Below are 6,000 nucleotides of genomic sequence, written 5' to 3' on the forward strand. Positions count from 1 at the left end.
CAGCGCAGCGCACTCCAGTATGCTGATTTCAGGGGTGGAGAATTGAAAAATCGCTCCTGATTTCAGCGCCAAAAAGGATTCTCCACCCTGTCACCGGATGCGATTTTGGTGTTGGGGAGTGGAGAATCCAGCCCATTGGGTTTCATTACTGCAAAGGATGGCTTCTCCAACTGTAGGAAAGATTAGTAGGGAGTGTCAGTAGGGCCCCATGGACAGGATGTGAGCACAGCGTCAGGAGTGTGAAGGGCAAGTTTAAGATAGCTGCAAGAATGTCTACACAGCAGGTAATAAATAACAAATCGCTCGGGAAGAGTTGCTAAGGCTGGGAGTCATTTATAGAACCGGTGGATTCAGTTAATGAGTAGGCAGGCTGAAATCAGTTTGAAGGGCTTTCATTGTCTTGGTGGTTGGATGACATAGTACACAATGATTCAACGGCATACAGAGCTGTTACCCCCATTAATGGATAAATACCCTGGTAGTTTAATAGGGAATCCTGCAGATCAGTAAGATTGTGGTTTCCCCCTTTGCTCAGAGTTAGATTATCTCAGATGGGGTGGTGATGAGCACAAAATCCAGAAATGGGAAAAGTAACCCTAGCCTAGCAGAATAATACGCCGTGTGAAAAGGTGCAACCTGAAATGGAACAGATGGCCTTGGTGGAAAGGGAAAAGCAAGATGGAAAGTGGGATGAATGGATCAACCTTTGTTCTGTCAGTAACGTTCTGATTGAATGTGCCACTATTGGCACCCTTAGCCATGGTAAGCAGTCTTCCACCACCAGGTTAAAGTCCAACAGGATTCTTTGGAATCACTAACTTTCGGACATTCCCTTTGTTTTTTTGGCCATTGCATGTTTGTCAATCCCTAGCTGCTACCTATCACTGCCTCTCTCCAGATCTTATGGCTCCAGCCCCACTACAGTATCAATTTTAAAAAAAAATCTTTATTGTCACAAGTAGGCTTACATTAACACTGCAATGAAGTTACTGTGAAAAGCCCCTAGTCACCACATTACAAAGTCATAGTTCTCTCTATGTTCTCTCTAGCTCTGCTGAAGAGTAATCCAGACTTGAAACATTGGCTCTCGTTTTTTATTCATTTACGGGATGTGTGCATTGCTGGTTAGGCCAGCATTTATTGCCCATCAGATGGTGGTGAGTTGCCTTGAACCACTGTAATCCTTGAGGTGTAAGTACACCCACTGTGCTGTGTGGGGGGGAGGGAGTTCCAGAATCTTGCCCCAGTGACTGAAGTAACGGCGATATATTTCCAAGTCAGCGTGGTGACTTGTAGGGAATACTCCAGGTGGTGGGGTTCTCAGGCATCTGTTGCTTTTGTCCTCGATGGTAGTGGTCGTGGCTTTGGAAGGTGCTGTCTAAGGGTCAGAAGGTGAGTTACTCACCTAGCCTCTGACGTGCCCTGGTAGCCACCGTATTATAGAATTTACAGTGCAGGAGGCATTTGGCCCACAGTGCACCGGCCCTTGTAAAGAGCTCCCTACTCAAGCCCACACCTCCACTCTATCTCTGCAACCCAGTGATCTCACGTAACCTTTTTCTTTGGACACTAGGGCAATTTAGCATAGCCAATCCACCTACCGTATACATCTTTGGACTGTGGGAGTAAACTGGAGCACTTGGACGAAATCCATGCAGACACGGTGAGACCGAGCAGACTCCGCACAGTGACACAAGCTGGGAATCGAACCTGGGACCCTTGAGCTGTGAAGCAACAGTGCTAAACACAGCTACCGTGCCGCCCCTGCTAGTCCAGTTCAGTTTCTGATCAATGGTAACCCCCAGGATGTTGATTGTGGACGATTCAGCAACGGTAATACCATTTAATATCAAGGGACATTGATTAGATCCTCTCTTGTAGGAGATGGTCATTGCCTGTCACTTGTATGGTGTGAATGTAACTTGCCACTTGTGAGCTCAAGCCTGGATATTGTCCAGGTCTTGCTGCATTTGGACATGGACTGCTTCATAATCTGAGGAGTTGCAAATGGTGCTGAACATTGTGCAGTCATCTGCAAATAACTCCACTTCTGACTTTACGATGGCAGGGAGGTCATTGATGAAGCAGCTAAAGACGGTTGTGCCTAGGACACTGAGAAACACCTGCAGTGATGTCCTGGAGCTGAGATGATTGACCTCCAACCACCACAACCATTTTTCTTTATGCCAGATATGATTCCAACCAGTGGAGAGTTTCCACCCCTGATTCCCATTGACTCCAGTTTAGCTAAGGCTCCTTGATGCCAATGCTGCCTTGATGTCAAGGGCAGTCACTCTCATCTCACTTCTGGCATTGCTCTTTTGCCCTTGTTTGAACCAACAGATGCTGTCAGACCTGCTGAGATTTTCCGTTTTTGTTTCAGATTCCAGCGTCCACAGTAATTCACTTTTATCTTACTGTTTTATATCTAACATTTGCACTGGATCTGGCTTAGCTGTATATCAGACAGATTCATGGTATTCACCGCCAAGCGTGAAATATTAGATAGGTTATTAGAAAACACCTAGGGTGGGATTCTCCGGTCGCAGATGCTGAAATCGCGATCAGCCAGAGAATACCCAATTCGGACCAAATAGTGGGTGGCGATGCTCCGCCCCTCCAAAGCGGCATACTTGCCGAGTACGCCGCAACACAGCGATGGCCTCAGGACATTGCCTGAGGCCCGCCCCTGACTGGCCGCGTTCCCGAAGGTGTGGGTCACATGTGGCCTCACCTGTCAGGAACTCGCCGTGGTACCTGCGGACTCAGTCCAACACCACCACAGTCGGGAGAGGGTTGATCTGGGGGGGGGATACTGTGGGGGGAGGTTTGTGGCGCACGAGCCAGCCGAAGGGTGCACTATTTTGCGGCCTCCACAATGTAGCACGGCGCAGCTGCTGCAGGCCACCGCTGTGCACATGCCGTCCTGCTAGTCCCCAGCAAAACGGGGAATTGGTGGCCATTTTGCGCCATTGTTTCCGGCGTAAAACATCACCATTCCCATGCTGGCGTGGGGGCTTAGCCTTATAATTGGAAAATCCAGCCCCTAGTGTCTGGAAATTGGACCCCAGTTGCACATGAAGCTAGGTCACAGGGAAAAGCTAATCTGACAGGGACTAAGGACCATGGGACAGTGAAAAAGAGACATGCCTGATATTGCCTAACCTTGGGACTGCTTGCTGGGACTGAATGATCTTCACAATGTATCAAACTCCTGACCTTGAAGAGCTTTGTATAAGCTTGAAAGGCAACACACATGTTGCTTTGTTGGGTGCAAAAATATACATAGATAAACAGCAAACCTAATTTATGACATTAACTTTATATACTTTAAACAATGAGGATGAATGTGATGAAAATAATTAATCTTTACCTCTAAGGATTGGGAGAACTGCCTGAGCAACAAGAACCAAGGGGGATTCCAAAATTTTATCCATGGCCTTCTGGGTTAGTTAGCAATAGGTGTGCCTCAATTTCCATCAACATTCTGGGGGAATTTCCATCAACCAGAAACCTAACTGAACCATCCACATTAAAACTGGCTACAGAGGCTGGGAATTGTGTGGCGAGTAACTCAGCTGACTTTCCAAAGCCTTTCCACCAGCTACAAGTTGAGAGATTGCTCTTTACTTGCTTGGATAAGTGTAGCTCCAACAGTATTCAAGAACAAGGATAGCACAGGCATGGGAACACCACCACCTATAGGGCCCCCCCCCCCCCCCCCCCCCCATCAAGTCGCAAATTATCCCAACTTGGAAATATATTGCAATGCCTTTAATGTTGCTGGGCCGAAATCCTGGAATGTTCTCTAACAGCACTGAATGTGCCTATGTCATACAGGTGGCAACATTTCAATAAGGTGGCTCCCCACCATATTCTTGAGAGCAACTAGGGATGGGTAATAAATACCAATGATGCTCACATCCCATGAATGAGTACAAAAAAAATCTGCCGCAGTGCTTCGGGAGAAAAACTAGCCAAGATCATGTTCCTGAATACTATCCGGTGACTGCTCGGGTTAAGGAAATATTGGGCTCATCAGCAATTCCTCCTGCATGCTGATACAACCAAAGTTCATATGTGAAAAGTGGCTGTTTGTTTGAGGAACCATGGAAATGTCCCCCAGCAGTTTCAGGACAGGAGAGAATCAATTGCTGCTGGAATTAGAAATTGAACCTAGATTTATCATGGGTCGGTCCTGTCATGCTGAGTCTGTTACGGTTGAAGTTCAGGCCTCTTGTTTTATCAGAGAAATCCATGATGGCAGATGTATCTTGGGGATTGGATTACACCAATGGAATTTAAAGGCTTCATATCATCCAAAGCACATTCAGACTTAGCTTTGCAATGCGAAGCATAGTTGATTTTTTTATACAAGGTCTATGACAAGGTGCCTAGAAAAATAATGATATCAGTAAGTTCATTGACTGTATTGGGAGGGATAGGGTGCTTCACTGCCCCAAAGGGAGCATGTGGCAACTGTTCAGATCAGAAATTCCCAAAATCAGTTCTTGGTCTGCTGAACGAGCTGATCACAGTTGGAGGTGCAACATAGTATTTTGCAAATATCCAATTCTCTTTGAAATGATGCAGTCTCTGGTTCAATAGCCACTTGTGATAAAATGGTCTGATACCATTTTTTAATAACCCAATTATTATTTCTACAAAGACTATCCCGAGTGTTATTCCCGTGATAGCAAATCCCAATCTGATGAAACAATCTTTCACTATATTCTTAAGTAGCAACAGTTCCTCAAAAAAATACACGTATCAATTATTTTGTGGCATTTTGACACAAAAAGAACCAAAGTGACCTGGTCAATCAATATTCATCCCCCAACAACACCTAAAATCAGGTTGCCTTGGCCATTATTACATTGCTGTTTGTGGGACCTTGCCGTGCAGAAATTACTGCTATCTTTCTTACATTACAATAGTGAGTAGACTTCAAAAGTGCCTAATTGGCTGTAAAGTGCTTTGGGACATCTGACATCATATAATATAAATCAAAGAATCATAAAGGACCAAAGGACGCCATTGGAAATATTCTGCCTCTGTTGGCTTGTTCAAAGACCTATCCGATTCACTGCACGCCCTACTTCTTTCTCCATTGTTCTGTATCTTTTTATTTTTAAGGAGAAATCTACTTTCTGTTTGAAAGTCACTATCAAATCTATTTCCATCACACTGTCATGCAATACATTTCCAGATCGTAACAACTTGCTGTGCGAAAGCAATTCCTCCCGGCTCCAGGTTACTGTCTATATGGAGTTTGCACACTCTCCTCGTGTCTGCGTGGCTCTCACCCCCACAGTCCAAAGTTTAATAATAATTTTTAATAATCTTTTATTGTCACAAGTACACTTACATTAACACTGCAAGGAAGTTATTGTGAAAAGCCCCTAGTCGCCACACTCTGGCGCCTGTTTGGGTACACAGAAGGAGAATTCAGAATGTCCAAATTACCTAACAAGCACATCTTTCGGGACTTGTGGGAGGAAACCCACGCAGCCATGGGGAGAACGTGCAGACCCCCCCATCGACAGTGACCCAAGCTGGGAATCGAACCTGGGACCCTGGTGCTGTGAAACAACCGTGCTAACCACTATGCTACTGTGCTGCCCATCATGTGCAGGTAGGTGGATTGGCCACACTAAATTGCCCCTTAATTAAAAAAAAGAATTGGGTACCCTAAAATTATTTTTAAAAAGTTAAAGCAATTCATCTCATCTCCCCTTATCTTTTTGTCAATTGCCCTAAAGCTGTGTTCTCTGATCACCAACCCTGCTGCTGGTGGAAAAGGTTTCTATCTACCCATCAAAACTCTGGTGGGATTCTCTGTAGCCCGACGCTGAAATCGAGCACGGTGATCGGGTGGAGAATGGCTCCCGATGCCGAAATTGGGACAGGCGCAGATTCACGATGCTCCACCCCTTCCAATTCGCATCATCGGGCTGCACGCCACACACACTCTCAACCCCGTTGAAGCGTCATCAGCCA

The sequence above is a fragment of the Scyliorhinus torazame genome, chromosome 18, assembly GCF_047496885.1.
Source record: "Scyliorhinus torazame isolate Kashiwa2021f chromosome 18, sScyTor2.1, whole genome shotgun sequence".
NCBI classification, from domain to species: domain Eukaryota; kingdom Metazoa; phylum Chordata; class Chondrichthyes; order Carcharhiniformes; family Scyliorhinidae; genus Scyliorhinus; species Scyliorhinus torazame.